The sequence below is a fragment of the Natrix helvetica genome (assembly GCF_964273705.1).
Source record: "Natrix helvetica genome assembly, chromosome: 5".
Classification (NCBI taxonomy): domain Eukaryota; kingdom Metazoa; phylum Chordata; class Lepidosauria; order Squamata; family Natricidae; genus Natrix; species Natrix helvetica.
In genome coordinates, this window is record NC_138551.1 from 125,386,228 (window position 1) to 125,403,288 (window position 17,061).

Sequence of the window (17,061 nt, forward strand, 5' to 3'; positions counted from 1 at the left end):
TTCTCTCCACTGGAGAAGCCAATGTCCCCAACTACGGCTGTGGAAGGAAGGAGAACCTTCTGGCTCTTTTTGATTTAGCTACAAGGGACATCTCCACCCAGATATCAACATTAGGAGGAGCCAACAAAATCCCACAGGTTTGTGTGTGTTTTTTTCCATCTGGAAAAGTGAGGGGTGGGTGGTGGTGGGTGAGCAGTAGATGCAATCATGTCTTTTCCATGGAATTCAAGAGCTGCTTTTCTCCATATTAGCAAAAATGACAATATTTTACCCCATTACGTTCATGTTGAGATTAATCATAAAAGACCTGAAATGCAAGCAATACATTCCCTGGAGAAGACATTCTACCAACTATTTAACTGATCAAAAAATATCCCTGGTTGTTGGGGCCTCTATTGGCATCTTCATTTCCACATATAAATAATATCCAGTCAGATTGAAGTTGGCAATAGTAGCATTTTATCTATCTAAAAAGTGGAATTAAAAGGACTCTAGCAATTATAGGCCAAATAGATTAGCAGATATTGTGGCTGAAATGTATGCCTGGATCCTCTTAGTTAAACTTGTGAAAAATGCATTCCTTGCAGAAGAAACAGAAGGTTTTAGGTAGTGAATAGCTTTATAGATTTTATAAGAAATATTGCATGTCAATAATCTAATATTGGTAACAAATTTGTCTTGAAATATCTAATCTATATCAGCGAAGTAAAACACGGTTTTGCTGGCTTTCTAGATGTTAGTGCATTTGTCATAATTAACAGAGAAATATTATATAGTAAATTGATTGCCCTCAAAATGGAGCTCCACCTGTTGGCCCTGATCCAGGCTCTTTCTCCAGGTCCTTGTTTGAGAGGGAGGTTGGGGCTCAATGGAACAATGAGAAGAAGGATTGATACTTACCAAGGAGGAAGGGAAGGATGCATATTTGAACCCTTGTTATTCTCTCTTCATATTGACAATTTACTTCAACTAATGAAGGATCAAAAAACACATCATAAATAAATGTTATTTCTTTCTTTGCCAAAAATTACTAAATTAGTGGACCAGTGAAATGCAGTGCACATAGTTTCCAGTACTTGGATTTAGAAAGGCTTTGACAAAGTAAAGCACCAGCTAATTCTTGGTAAGCTAAAAATAAGTGGGATAGACAGCATCACCCCCAGATGGACTCAGCCTGTGGTCCTCAATGGAACTACATCTACATGAGGAAAACAAGCAGTGGGGGACCCCAAGGTTCCATTTTAGGCCCAGTCCTCTTCAACATCTTCATCAATGGTTTGGATGAGGGATAGATGGGGAACTCATCAAATTTACAGATGACACCAAACTGACCGGAATAGCCAACAGCCCAGAAGATAGGCTCAAGATCCAGATGGATCTAGATAGACTTGGACACTGGGCCTATCTAACAAAAGGAAATTCAGTAAAGAGAAAAGTAAAGTAATACAATAGCAGAGTTGGAAGGGACCTTGAAGGTCTTCTTGTCCAACCCCCTGCCTAGGCAGGAAACCCTATACTGTTTCAGACAAATGGCTATCCAACATCTTCGAAAAGACTGCCAGAGTTGGGGCATTCACAACTTCTAGAGGCTAGCTGTCCCACTGATTAATTGTTCTTACATGTCAGGAAATTTCTCCTCAGTTCCAAGTTGCTTCTTTCCTTGATTAGTTTCCACCCATTGATTCTTGTTCTACCCTCAGGTGCCTTGGAAAATAGTTTGACCCCCTCTTCCTTGTGGCAACCCCTGAGTCTTACACTGAGGCTAGAAAAACCAAATGTACAGGTACAGATTAGGGGAAACCTGGCTCTATAGCAGGAACTGTGAAAGGGATCTTGGAATCTTAGTGGACAATCTCTCAAATGTGAGCCAACAATGTGTGGCAGCAGCCAAAAAAAAGCCACTGTAATCCTAGGCTTTGGATTCTAGAAGGATAGAATCCAAATCACGAGAAGTATTGGTTCCACTTTATAATGCCTTTGTAAAACCACCCTTGGAATAGGGCATTGATGGCGAACCCTTTTGGCACCAAGTGCTCTTGTCAGGGATGCAATCTGGAAGAGGAGTTGACCAGTGTGCATGTTGGTCCATACATGTGCACCAGGCAGCTCCTCTTCCAGTTCCTGGCACTGCCGCGCATGTAAAGGCCAGCTGATCGTCATGCTCACATGCACACAAGAAACCCGGAAGAGCAACGGGCAAGGCCACGTGTGACAGTCGACATGGCTTTGCGTTCCACTTAGCCCAGTGCTTCTCAATTATTTTCTGTCATGCCCCCCCTAGGAAGAAGAAAACATTTCGCCCCCCCCCCCCGCGCGACTGTAAATAGTATCATTTGTCTATAAAATTGTTATAAGTACACCTCTGCATAACATAGCACACCGGTCTTTCCTCGTCTCCCACCGTAGTCACATGCTTTCTTTCCTCTTTCCCTCTTACTTGTCTATCCTTCCTTCCACCCTCCCTTCCTCCTTCCCTTCCTTCCTGCCTCCCTTCCAGTTCCCTCCTTCCTCTTTCCCCCTGCCTGCCTGCCTTCTTTCCCTCCTGCTTATCTATGCTTTCTTCCTTCCTTGCACCTCCCTCCCTTCTGCCTGCCTGCCTTCTTTCCTCTTTCCCTATCCTCCTATCCTTCCTTTCTCCCTCCCTCCTTCCCTGCCTCCCTTCCAGTTCCATTCTTCCCTCCTTCCTGCCTGCCTCCTTCCTGCCTGCTTGCCTTCTTTCCTCTTTCCCTCCGGCGTGTCTGCTTTTCTTTCCTTCCTTCCACCTCCCTTCTGCCCTCCTGCTTTCTTTCCTTCCCTCTTGCTTGTCTATCCTTACTCCCTCCTCCCCTTCTGCCCTCCCTCCCTGCCAGCAGCTCCTCCAGCATCCCAGCTGGAAGCAGCAGCACAACAGTCGCCGTTACCAGGGGCGAAGGGGTGGCGGTAGCAAGATCGGGCGACCGCCGCCCCTTTGTCCCTTCCCCAACAGCGGCTGTTGCGCTTCCGCTTCCAGACGGAATGCTGGCAGTGGAGCTGCTGGCGGGGAGGCGAGCTACGCGGTGGCGAAGACGGGCGGTCCCATGCTTCCCTCCCTCCCACCCCCGCCCGAGCAGGCTTCTTGCACAGCTCCAGCTCGCGGCTCCAATGAAAATCCACAGTCCGAAGTGCTGCCACTTCCAGGCGGGATATATTATGCCTCGCCCACGCCTTTGCTGCCGTTGCACCCAGATGGAAAGGGAGCCTTCGTGCCCCCCCTTTACGGAGCCTCGCGCCCCCCCAGGGGGGCGCGCCCCACTATTTGAGAACCGCTGACTTAGCCCAAGCTAAGAATCTGAAGCAGAGGGCACCATTTCCCCTCCTGGGGCCTCCGTGCACCCCATTTTTGGCCTCCCAGGCCCCCAGAAGCACTCTGCCGGCCAAAAGCTTTGGTCTTACTTTGCAGCTTCAGTCCGTGGGGCTTGCGAAGGTAAGGCCTGCACTCAGCCGGTGGGTGGGGACTGGCAAGTGGGCGGGGTGATTTGGGTGGGGCAGCCTCATGGTCCCACGTGGGCTGGAGTAATGGCTTCAGTGGCCTGTATCCAGCCCGTGGGAAGTAGTTTGAGGACCCCTGGTATAGGGTCTCCTTCTTGAGCAGGGGGTTGGACTAGAAGACCTCAAAGGTCCTTTCCAAACCTTTAATTTTGTTATAAGTTCTGTTATGGGTACACATGTTTAGCATGCTAAATACCTATTGGAACATGCTGATTTACACTGTGATATTATCATACTTACACATTGGATTATATACCCTGTGAGGAAGACTTGGGTTCTTTTATCATAATAATTATCTGATAATTAATGAATCAAGTTCAAAAGTCATGGTCTTTGGGAAATGACATCCTAGCCATAGATGGTCAGCCAATAGAGCAAGTAAGACCTTTCCTTACCTGGGGTTGTTTTCTCTGAGACTGAATCTTTGCTCCCTCATCATCAAAGGAGCTCAGTTAGATCAAAGACATGAGTGAAAGTGATGCTTAAAAGAAAACCTCATAGCTCTCCAGCTTCCTCAGCCCCAATTATTGAAGTATATGAGGCCAAGGTTTTCCCCATGTTCTTACATCAATCTGATGTTTGGGGCTTCAGAGAGAAACCACCAGCAGAACCAACCCAATCACAGCCTCCGAGGAGTATCTTGGGGTGGACAAAAGGACTCCAGCTGCTGCCCCTCAGAGCTGATTTGGGAATTTACACAATTTCTGCTTTGTCCAAAATCTGAAAATATGGGTATTGGCATTAAATTTAATCTATGGAAACTGACAGACTCCAAAAATTGTAGCTGTTAGAACAGACAAAATTTCAATTAATGACCAATCTTGGATTCTACTACTGACAGATTGTATGAGGAACTGAGGTCTCCCTGTTTCTTGTACAACTGGAGAAGAAGCTAAAAAGATTCTTCCACAAAGAATCTGGGCCATAGAAACATTAAAATATGCAGCAATCCTCAAAATTATAGTAGACCGTTTATTGGAATAGAATACTTGAGTTGGCATTTGCACATGTTAACCTAATTGCAATAAATTTTAGTGGTGAGATACAGTAATATGACTTACATTGTTTATAGTTTTTTAATTTATTTATTATTTTCCACTTTTATAATACAATCTTGCTAATATTCTATCTTTAATATTTTAAACAATGTCTAATTAACAAATTATTCTAATGCCTTCATGAGAACAAAATTGGATTTATTAAAATCTAATATTTTGCACTTGATTTGACGCCAAATATAACACAGCATTCTTCATTGTGTAAGGTTTTTGAATGCAGCTCAGAATCTGATAAGTCCAGTGAAACTCTGAAGACGAAGCTACGGATTATCAGCTTTTATTTCTGCAGAAAGCAAAAGACTGGATGACCTTTTTGTCTCCCACCTTAACAGAGCAGGCAGAGAGAGAAAAACAGGCATGTGCCAAAAACTTTTCCAAACATCTTATAGCTTGCACAGAACGTCATTGCTATAGAAAAATAATTTGATATCACGCAAATGTCATGATTTTTGTCAGCGCACTGAAAACCATAGACTGTAGAAGGGAAAAGAAATCCTTTTTTTGGAGTATAACTCATAGCTTTGCTGGGGAATGCTGAACACACATTTTAAGGTACAAGCAAGGCTACTTGGCAGATTCCACATTTTACTTTTCACAAGACGTTACTTTGCTAGGCTAAGCTTGGCAATACGCCTAGAAGTTTTATCTATGTAGTTGGCACGTTAGGTTACAATGGAGCTTCTCTCAACAGCAATTTAACAAAAGCTGAATTAGGTTACACTCTGTGTATGCTCTAATGCAGTGATGGCAAAACTTTTAGAGACCGAATGCCCAAACTGCAACCCAAAACCCACTTATTTATCTCGGTGTGCCAACATGGCAATTTAACCTGAATAATGAGGTTTAAGTTTAGAAAAACAACTCATACATGATTAACGTCTTTTCTCTGAAAAATACCCCACAATAACAGCGCTTTCAATGATACAAACATCTTTTTATTGAAAGGTAAACGTTTGCATTTGGCATGCTTTTGATTAATGTGACCTTTGCTGTTGAATGCAAGCTGATAATTTTTCTAACCTTGACTCAGACTTTGTAAGTTTGAGAGCAACACATGCAGCACTCAGGTCATCTGTTAGTCCAGGGGTGTCAAACTCAATTTCAATGAGGGCCCCATTGTGGTTGACTTTGGAGGCCATGGTGGGCACGGCCAGCTCCCACTGCTGATGTGCTCACTCTCCTTGGTTTCCCATGGTGTGTGCAGGAGGTCAAAGTATGTGGGTCAGAGGGAGGCCCACTCCCTCTTCTTACGAGACCTAGCTTTGTAACCAAAGCATCCTCAATGATAGGATGGGAGACCACCAGGATAGGTCAGGAGGAGAAGACAAGGAGATGGTAAAAGGCAACAGGGCTGTTGGTGATCAAGCGCTAAGGCAGGATTTACCTCACATCCTCACCCTCTCTCATTATAATCTCCTTCCTTCCCTTCTTTTTCCTTCCCTCTTCATTCTTTCTTCCCCTCTTTCCTTCTTTTTCTTCCTTGCTCTCTTCTCCTCTTTCCATCTTTTTCTTTGTCTTTCCTGTCCCTTCTTGGATGCTCCAATGCAAAAGGGGAAACATTCCTTGCCTTGTGATCAAATGCCACTTTTGCTAGTAGTTTGTCGCCACTGAAAAGACTGAGGACAAACCAGGCTCAGTTTATTCCATGCTTGCATTTCATGGGGACAGACTACAGGACAGCAAAACTGTCAAAATGATGGCTCTGGTAGTTGATCAGAGCTCCTCTGTTTTTTATGTACAACAGCATTTAAGAGCAGAGCTAAGTCAGTTGCTTTTCTATGAATACATAATGATCCTTGAAAGATCTCTTCTGTAGGGACCCTGCCATGGTCTAATTCAGACTAGAAATATAGCAAAGGAAACTATTTCCCCAATTGCTTTGTCCTTTTTTCCCTACTGGAAACAGCTGTTTGCAACCCACAAGGAGGGGATACTTTCCTAAGAGCTCAGAATTCAAGGATACCAATGTGCCCATGACCACCACCAGATGGATTCGTAACTGGCTGACCCACCGTACTCAACGTGTAGTCCTCAATGGAACTGCATGTACATGGAGGGAGGTATGCAGTGGAGTACCTCAAAGCTCTGTTTTGGGCCCAGTACTCTTCAACATCTTCATCAATGATTTGGATGAGGTAATAAATGGAGAACTCATCAAATTTGCAGATGACACCAAGCTGGCAGGAATAGCCAACACTCCAGGAGATAGGCTAAAGATACAGAAGGATCTTGACAAACTTGAACATTGGGCACTAATAAAATGAAATTCAATGGTGAAAAGAGTACGGTTCTACATTTAGGCAACAAAAATGAAATGCACAGGTACATTATAGGTGGTACCTTGCTCAACAGTAGTAACTGTGAAAGGGATCTTGGAGTCCTAGTGGACAACCATTTAAATATGAGCCAGCAGTGTGCAGCAGCTGCCAAAAAAGCCAACACAGTTCTAGGCTGCATCAACAGAGGGATAGAATCAAGATCACGTGAAGTGTTTATACCACTTTATAATCCCTTGGTAAGGCCACACTTGGAATACTGCATTCAGTTTTGGTCGCCACGATGTAGAAAAGATGTGGAGACTCTAGAAAGAGTGCAGAGGAGAGCAACAAAGATGATTAGGGGACTGGAGACTAAAACATAGGAAGAATGGTTGCAGGAACTGGGTATGTCTAGTTTAATAGAAAGAAGGACTAGGGGAGACATGATAGCAGTGTTCCAATATCTCAGGGGTTGCCACAAAGACGAGGGAGTCAAACTATTTTCCAAGGCACCTGAGGGTAGAACAAGAAGCAATGGGTGGAAACTAATCAAGGAGAGAAGCAACTCAGAACTGAGGAGAAACTTCCTGACAGTTAGAACAATTAATCAGTGGAACAGCTTGCCTCCAGAAGTTGTGGAAATCTTTAAGAAGATGTTGGATAGCCATTTGTCTGAAATGCTATAGGGTTTCCTGCCTGGGCAGGGGGTTGGACTAGAAGACCTCCAAGGTCCCTTCCAACTCTGCTATTGTATTGTATCTCAGGGTGGGGAAAGCCATGGGGGTCCTAGTGATAGAAGAGACCCTCAAGGCCTCCCCAACCCACTAAGATACCTCCTGCTTCTTCCTCCCTTCCTGCAACAAGGACTCACTTACTTTGCAAACCTCTGTCTCCTCTCTTGTTTCTCGGCTTCTTTGCCTTTGAAGAAGGGAGAGGAGAGTTGGCTGGGAAATGATTTTTGTGCCGAGAATGGACGCTCCTGGGTGCTATAATATTGTGCAGATTCAGGCACCCATCTTCTTTTGCAGAGTCAGGGATCCAGAAACGTTCATTCTCGGGGGTGGGTGGGTGGGGAAAGTGGTTACCTGCAGGTCTCCTGCTCCTCCCCTCGCCCCAACTACTTTCCACTTAGCTACTTAATGAGGCTTCTTTGTCTCAAGGAGCAGCAAATGGGGCCAGACAGAGACAGGCAATCCAAGTGTGTTTGGCAGAGAAAGCATACTTCAGCCAAGGCACCCAAACTGCTGCCAATGGTGTGGGCGACAGCTGAGCATGCAAATGGGGCCAGACAGACAGGGAGGGCAAGAGAGTAATCTAAGTGTGTGTCTGTGTGTGTGTGTCAGTGAAAGCGTGCTTCAGCCAGGGCATGCTTGGGTACTTTCATCCCCATTCAAGCAGGGCCTCTTATTCCCCCCCCCCCCCCCAGCACAGTTGGGGCATGCAGGCTGCTGCCACCTAAGCACCGTGATTGCCCCCTCCCCAGCCAGCCAGCCAGCCCCACCTGACCTGCTCCCTGCCGGCTCCTGCAAAGCCTCGCCATTCTCCTCCTCCTCTTCTTCTTCGTGTCGTCCTCCTCCTCCGCCCAAGTGGCAGTGGGCTCCACAGGACAGGTTTTCATTTCTGCCCTGGGGCAGAAACCTCTGGTGTGCTGGAAGTGAGTGTGAATGGCCTGGCTCTCCAGGGCTTCCTGGGTCAGTTGGAGGCTTCCTTCAGCCTTCAAACAGTTGCAGGGCTTGTTTGGAGGCTTTTGCTTCCAGGTTGGTGCAGGAGGCTTTCCAGGGCCAACATGGGGGGAAAAACCCCTGTGCTTTCTGCATCCCATTTTGGCCCTGGAAAGCCTCCTGCACCAACCTGGAAGCAAAAAATAAAAAATAAAACCCCTGCAACTGTTTGAAGGCTGAAGGAAGCCCCCAACTCAGCCAGGAAGCACTGGGGGGGGGAGGCCATCCACACTCAATTCCAGCCTGCCGGAGTTTCCTGCCCACCCCTACTGCATAGTCACGCGTCCCCCGCCCTGGCCCTCTACAAAGGCCCGAAAACCAGCTGGCCGGCAGGAGGTGAGCCTGCATGTGGATGCTAGTGGAGCTGGGCTGTGGTAGCTGGCGTGCCAGGAGAGGACGCTCTGCACGCCACAGGTTCCCCATCACGGCTCTAATCCTTTCAATTGCTTTTTCAGATCAATCATGCAAGAGCTTCAAGGGCTCTGAGTGATAAAAATAAATTCCCCTTTTTCCACCACATTCTCCAAAAAGAAGGGATCCAGTACCCAGCAATTGTCCAGCTGCTCCTCCACTTCAGATGGACCCTGATTGGCCTCTTTGCTTCAGATACAGAAAAGGGAGAGAATTTCATGAGGACTTTTACTCCTGTGCTTGTCAGGAATGGAATTTGTGTGGTTATATCACAACTGTTCTCAAAGACTGGATATACTGCATACCTCAGGGATTCCCTCTCTAAGTGGAGACAAGTCAACGTCTTTGTTCACTTCATAGAATTTGATTCCATTTGGGACAGAATTCTTCCTTTCCATTTAACACTTATGCGTCTCCCAGGACCCATTGAGGGGAAAGTCTGGATCCTCACAACTTTTGCAGTATATGAAATAAACAAGCGCAGACTTCTCAAATACATCCATATTATTTGGAACTTTGATTATCTGACAAAAGAAAGGCCAAAAGATTCTACCTTTAAACCCTATTTCTTTGTGGAAGTAAAGTTTCAACATCATTATTTTCATTGTTCTCTTTCAAAGAATGTCTTTTCTGTCAAAGGCCGCAGAAGATGCACCCAGAAAGCCCCACTGGAGACCCAGAGGAAAAGGGACAGAGGAAGGGCCCAAAATCGCTACCACCTTTACAATCTCATAAAGACTCTGGCCCAGGCCATGAATGCTGCCTATTCCTCCAGATTGAGGAGGGGAAGGAAGGAGGATGAAAAGATCTTGGGGTCTCCAAGGCTGCAGCCATGGCAGGTATGGGGGTCCCGCTATGGATCCATTAATCTTAGATCCTTTGGAGGAGGAATCCAGAGGAGAAGGAGGGGAACCATCTCAACAGATCTGGCCAATTTAACTACTCAGGGAATTAATGGTTCCAAAGAGTAGATACCATGGTATTTTTATGTTTAGCACTGCTAATTGGAAAATGCTGTATTCTTTTCAAAATAAATTCCTGTATTTGTGGGTTTGTGATTAGCCTGGTGGAATTCCACCTTTCTTCCGTCCCCATTGCAGGTGGGTCTGTGTGCAGCTGGAGAGGCAGCTAAGCCCCCCTATTCTCCTCCCATGAAAGGGAGCCTGGCGTGGATCTGGATGCTTTATTGGGAGAAGAGGGCAGGTGAAACTGAGGAGATGCAAAGAGTGGAAATCAGATAGAAAGACGAGATAGGCAGCATTAACTACCAGCCAGCAAAGAAGCAGCTGGAACCTCCACAGCGATGCTCCGTGTGAGGGACGGAGGCCGTCTCCGGATGACCAGGGGATGGCTGCTTCCATCTTCTCCAAAGGCTGACAGAAAATGGAGTCTGGCTTCAGACCTTATAGTGAGGCTTATCTGCCCCCGGCCACTAGGTGGGGCTAGATCAACAACAGCACAACAGTTTCCGTATTTTTCAGAATATAAGACGCACCTTTTGTAGAGTCCTGGCAATGACGTCGGGAGTTTCCCCCGAGTCAGCCAGCAACAGCCAGGTCGCGTCTGATTGGTTAAGACGCGGCCTGGCTAAACGCGGGCAGTTCCCTGTTGCTTGATTGGCTGTCCTGCCTGACAGCTCCATATAAATAGCTGTCAGGCAGGGACAGCTCCCGCTTCTCTCCTGTAATTGCGTGTTCTTGCTGTTATCCGAATAAACCTGTTGACTTTGCCTCACGGCGTCTGTCTGCGTTCTTGCCAACTTAACACTGGCAACGAAGGTGGGATCCAGCCGCCGCTGACCCACCACGCGTTCCCACTTCGGCAGAACCAGACATAGGCATTTTTCTCCCCCTCTCCGCGAGTCTCTGAGGCGAAGAGAATGGCGTCCTTGCCACCATTCGCACCGTCCGGGACCGCCGGGGAGACGTGGGAAGCGTTTCTAGAACGCTTCGAATGTTTCCTCATCGCAAATGGCAAGAGGAGCATTCCTGAAGATGAAAAATGCAGCTTTTTCCTCAGCTGTTGCGGTCCCCCGATGTTTGGCGCTGCGCGAGCTCTGGCAGCTCCTCAGCCGGTCCACATGCTTGACTGGGCAAACCTGACCGGGAGGCTGCAGCATCATTATGCCCCTACGCCATCCTGGATCACGAGGCGCTACGCCTTCAGGCGTTGCATCCAAAAACCTGAGGAAACAATGAGCCAGTTCCTCCAATCGCTCCGCACATCTGCCATGCAGTGCAAGTTCTCAAACATCGACTCAGCACTAGTGGAGCAGTTTGTGTGCAGAGTGAAGGACCTGCGCCTCCGGTGGCGCCTCCTATCCCGGGCTGATGTCACCTTCGAAGGGGCCATCGAAGAAGCCAGAGCCGCGGAGCTGTCGGATGAGTCAATGGCAGAAATGTTCCACCTACCCCCGCCTCCAGGCCGCACCTGCCTGGTAGACGAGCTGGTACCTCTGCCTGACGACTACCCAGAAGAACGCATAGTGGCCCGCCTCAGCCAGACTGCCAGGCGGCGAGCGCCTCAACGAGCCCGTCAAGCTCCTGTTGCCTGCCTGGGCTGCGGCGGTAATCATGACCGCTCAGTTTGCCCGTTCAAGGCTGCCGTATGCCGCCGCTGCCTGAAGAAGGGCCACCTGGCCCAAGTCTGCCGGGCGTCTCTGCCGCTGCCCCAACGCCAAGACGACGGTCCGTCACCAGCAACCAACGCAGCGAGGCCAGCAGCCCAGCTGAGTCAATGGCAGCCAAAGTCGCGAGATGGGTGTTTTGCTGTCGACGCCGACCAACAAACCAACCCTGCAGAGTCGGCCTTCCACACGGCCGCAGGTGCAGGCCACATCAAGGCGTCACTTCTGATCGAGGGCTCCCAATGTACTATGGAGGTGGACTCGGGCTCTTCCCAATCCCTCCTTTCCTGGGCAGAGTTCTCTCGCCTCTGCCCGGGTATTTCCAAGGCACAGCTCTCCTCCCCGGACTCTGCCCTAAGAGACTACCAGGGGACTTTAATTCCTACCCTGGGCTGTTACTTGGTGCGGGTGGAGTATGGGGACTTTTCAGGGTGTCTGCCTCTGCTAATTGTTGAAAAGCCTTTGCCGGCCCTCTTGGGCCTAGATTGGTTTCCTGCCTTGGGCCTTTCTGTCCATGGGGTATGGCAGGTAGTGGCCACGCCTCCTGACGTGGCCGACGTCCTGGCGCAATACGCCGACGTCTTTGATGGGCAGCTGGGGGCTTACAAGGGCACCCCCATCTGCCTTAATCTTGACCCCCAGGTTGCCCCGATTAGGCTGAAGGCCCGTAGGGTGCCTTTCGCTTTGAGGGCCAAGGTTGATGCCGAGCTGGATAAGCTCATCGCGCAGGGAGTATTGGAGCCGGTCGATTACTCTAGATGGGAGACCCCATTAGTGATCCCTGTCAAAGCGGACAGCTCCATACGCCTCTGCGCGGACTTTAAGTCGACCATTAATCTTGCCCTCCAAGCGAACCCCTATACAGTTCCGGTAGTGCAGCACCTGCTCAATTCTTTAGGGCAGGGCTGCATCTTTGCGAAACTGGATATGGTGCAGGCCTACCAGCAGCTCCCAGTGGATGACAAGGCGGCAGCCGCGCAGACCATCGTCACCCACCGTGGAGCCTTCCGTTGCCGCCGTTTACAATTCGGCGTTTCCGTTGCCCCGGGGATCTTCCAGAGCCTCATGGAGCGCCTGCTCCATGGGCTCCCTGGCATGGTTCCGTATTTCGATGATGTCTTGATCGCCGCTAGCAGCCGATCAGGCCTCATCGAAATACTCCAGAAGGTCCTCGACCGTTTCAGGGGCGCGGGCTTAAAATTAAAGCGCAGCAAATGCTCGTTTGCTGTGCCGAGAGTGGATTTCCTGGGCTTCACCATTGACGCCCAGGGAATTCACCCCACCCCCTCCAAAGTAGCAGCCATACGGAACGCCCCCACGCCTGCCTCCAAAGCGGAGCTGCAGGCGTTCCTCGGCTTGCTCAACTTTTACACGCCATTTCTTCCCCATAAGGCATCACTAGCCGAGCCGCTGCATCGGATGCTCGACCAATCGACGGCCTGGCGCTGGGGCAGCCGGAAGCGCATGCGTTCGCGGCTGTCAAAGAGATGCTGACGTCAGAGGGAGTCCTAGTTCAATATAGTGACAGGCTGCCTCTGACTCTAGCTTGTGACACCTCCCCCGTGGGTTTGGGGGCGGTCCTGAGCCACGTCCCGCCCAATGTCTCGGAGGCCCCCATCGCCTTTTACTCCCAGACACTGACTCCGGCGGAGCGTAATTACAGCCAGATAGACAAGGAGGCTCTGGCTGCAGTGTCTGGGATCAAAAGGTTCCACGATTACTTGTATGGGCGGCACTTTACGCTGTTCACCGACCACAAGCCACTCCTTGGGCTTCTGGCCGGTAACAGGCCGACCCCCCCTATTCTGTCACCACGAATGACCAGGTGGACAGAATTTCTAGCTGCGTACAGCTACTCCCTTGAATATCGGCCAGGGAAACACATAGGGCACGCTGATGCCCTCAGCCGTTGCCCCCTCCCTATCACAGATCCTCCGACAGTGCCGTGCCTGTCGGTTTTGGCCATAGCTGACTTGGCCCTGCCCCTCTCCTCGGAGGAGGTGGCCACCAAGTCCAGGGCTGACCCCGCCCTATCGCAGGTCATGATGTGGGTCCTGAGGGGTTGGCCAGATGGGCCGGTGTCTGAAGACCTCCGCCCCTTCAAGGCCAGGCAGCTGGAGCTGTCACTCCACAGTGGGTGCCTCCTGTGGGGTGACAGGGTGGTGATTCCACCCAGCCTTCGCCACCAGGTGCTGTCTTGTCTCCACGAGGGCCACCCGGGCATAGTGCGAATGAAAGCTCTTGCTCGCAGCTATGTCTGGTGGCCCCGGATGGACGACGAGATTGCATCCTGGGTGGCCGGCTGCTCTCCCTGCCAACGTTCCCGGCCGGCACCTCCGGCTGCCGCGCCCAGGGAATGGGAGCTTCCCCGGGGACCATGGTCTTGCCTACATCTGGACTTCGCGGGGCCTTTCCGGGGCCAGGTTTTCCTGGTTGTGGTGGACGCCTACTCCCGCTGGGTGGAAATCATCCTCATGAGATCCACCACGGCCGAGGCCACCATCAGAGAGTTGACTAGTCTTTTCGCCACCCATGGCTTGCCGGACGTCATCGTCTCTGACAATGGTCTTCAGTTTGCGTCCACCGCATTCCAGGTGGGTGCCTGCCACCATCACCTCCATAGCCGGTCCCTGTTCCTACAGGGTCCACCTACCTGACGGGACCGAATGGCAGCGCCACGTGGATCAACTGAGGGGCCGCCAGTTGTCTGGGACCAACGACAACCCTGCGAGGTCGACCTCCGGCATCACTCCGTCTACTCCTGCAGCCGAGCCGCCCCATGGTGCCCTTCCACCATGGCCATACAATGATCTCCAGCTGCCCGGGGATTTAGTTACTCTGGACGACGCCTCCCGGCCAGCCGTGTTACAGGACTTCCACCCCAGTGGGCGGGTTCCTCCTGGTTTACCTTTGCCTTTGGCCTTCCCTGAGTCAGGCCAATCCTACCCAGGGAGTTGTTCACTATGCCCCATCTCAAGCCCGCCTTCGGCCGCGCTCCCTCAGCCCTGCCTACCTGCTGCGGAGATTCCACCTTCTGCAACAGGCCACCAAGATGGCTCCCGGAGCTCCACTCCCTTGCGGGAGGAGCTACCACGGGCACCTCCTTCCCCGCCGTCGACTCCAGCAGCTCTGAGGCGTTCTGGGCGGATCCGGCGCTGCCCAGCTTACTTGAGTTTGAGTTTGAGTTTATTACATTTAGAGACCGCCCCCTCTCCCCGCAGGGACTCGGGGCGGTATACAGACATCGCATATATAAAAACAACAAAGCACAACACGAAAACCCAGACAGACAACATAAACATACAGTCTGTATATTAACCCAAACTAATTAATAATTAAAAACAATCTAAAAACCAATTTAAAACCCCAAAAATTTAAAATTTAAAAAGCCATCCAGGAAGGTCAGTAATAGATGTTACTTATGATTACAAATGGGCCAGGCCAGCTAGTCGAAACAGGTGGGTCTTGAGTTTCTTACGGAAGGAGCGGAGGTCAACGGTAGTTCTAATATCGGGGGGGGAGGTCGTTCCAGAGGGTTGGGCCCATCACAGAGAAGGCCCTACTCCTGGGCACCGCCCACCCGCATTGCTTAGCGGAAGGTACCCGGAGGAGTCCCTCTCTGTGAGAGCGGATTGGTCGCAGGGATGTATGGGGTAGGATGCGATCCCGCAGATAACTAGGTCCCGAGCCATGGAGCGCTTTAAAGATGATGATCACCACCTTGAAACGCACCCGAAAAGCCACAGGCAGCCAGTGCAGCTTGCGCAGGAACGGTGTAACATAGGAGTACCTAGTACTCCCCATAATTGCCCGTGCGGCTGCGTTCTGAACCAGCTGGAGCCTACGGGTGCATCTCAAGGGGAGCCCCATGTAGAGAGCGTTACAGTAATCAAGACGGGAATTCACCAGGGCCTGAGTGACTGTGCGAAGGGCGTCCCGCTCTAGTAGGGGGTGCAATTGGCGCACCAGGCGGACCTGGTGGAACGCCCCCCTAGCCACGGCTGTCACATGATCATCCAGTGCCAGCCGGGAATCTAGGAGGACGCCCAAATTGCACGCCCGATCCACCGGGGGCAATTGTTCACCCCCAATGGCCAGAGATGGAACACACTGGCTAAAGCGGGGCGCTGGTAGCCACAGCCACTCCGTCTTGAAAGGGTTGAGTTTGAGTCTGTTGTCACCCACCCAGACCCGGACGGCTTCTAGACACCGGGACATCACCTCGACGGCTTCGTTGGGGTGGTTCGGGGTAGAGATGTATAGCTGAGTGTCATCTGCATACAGATGACACTCAACCCCGAAACCTCGAATGATCTCGCCCAGCGGTTTCATGTATGTGTTGAACAGGAGAGGCGAGAGGACCGACCCCTGCGGCACTCTGCACGTGAGCGGCCACAGGGTCGACCTCTGCTCCCCTGTCAACACACATTGCGACCGACCGGAGAGGAAGGAGGAGAACCACCGCAATACGGTGCCCCTCACCCCCATCCCCTCCAGCCGACGCAATAAGATACCATGGTCGATGGTATCAAAAGCCGCTGAGAGATCTAACAGGACTAGGATGGAGGAACAACCCCCATCTTTCGCCCTCCAGAGATCATCCACCAACGCGACCAAAGCCATCTCAGTGCTGTGACCGGGCCGGAAACCGGACTGGCGCAGGTCTAGATAAACCATTTCCTCCAGGTGTCGAGGGAACTGTTGTGCCACCACACTCTCAACAACCTTCGCTAAAAAGGGAAGGTTGGAGACAGGACGGTAATTGACTAGCTCTGCTGGGTCCAGAGAAGGCTTCTTAAGTAGGGGCCTCACCACCGCCTCTTTCAAGGCGGCTGGCAGGAACCCCTCCCTCAGCGAGGCGTTCACCAGTCCCAGGAGCCAGTCTCGTGTAACCTCCCAGGCTGCCAGTACCAGCCAGGAGGGACACGGGTCCAATAAACATGTGGTGGCCCTCAGTCGCCCGCGTAACCTGTCCATGTCCTTGGCGGCAACAGAGTCAAACTCCTCCCAGAGAGGTATCTCAAGACTCGGCTCCGGTGTCTCCCCGAGATCACTAAAGGAGACCCATTCACTCCGGACCCAAATTCCTCTGCCCTACCCTGCAAAGGGGCTTCCCGCGGCCTCTGTGAAAGGAGGGAGCGGGTCACCTGAAACAGGGCGGCAGGGCGGTTCTCTGCGGACGCAATAAGAGTGGCATAATATCGACGTTTAGCCAACCTTAGTGCCACAAGGTAGGTCCGTAAATGGGCTCTTACCTGTGTTCGGTCAGATTCGGCGCGAGAGGATCTCCATCTGCTCTCTAGGCGTCTCTTGTGGTGCTTCATCACCCTCAGCTCCTCGGTAAACCAAGGGGCCAGGGTGGTTCGCTGCCACCGGAGAGGCCGCAAGGGCGCAACCCGGTCCAAGGCCCCGGTCGCTGCACTATTCCATGCGGCCACCAGGTCCTCCATCCGGGAGCGGGTCAGGGCTACAGGAAGTGG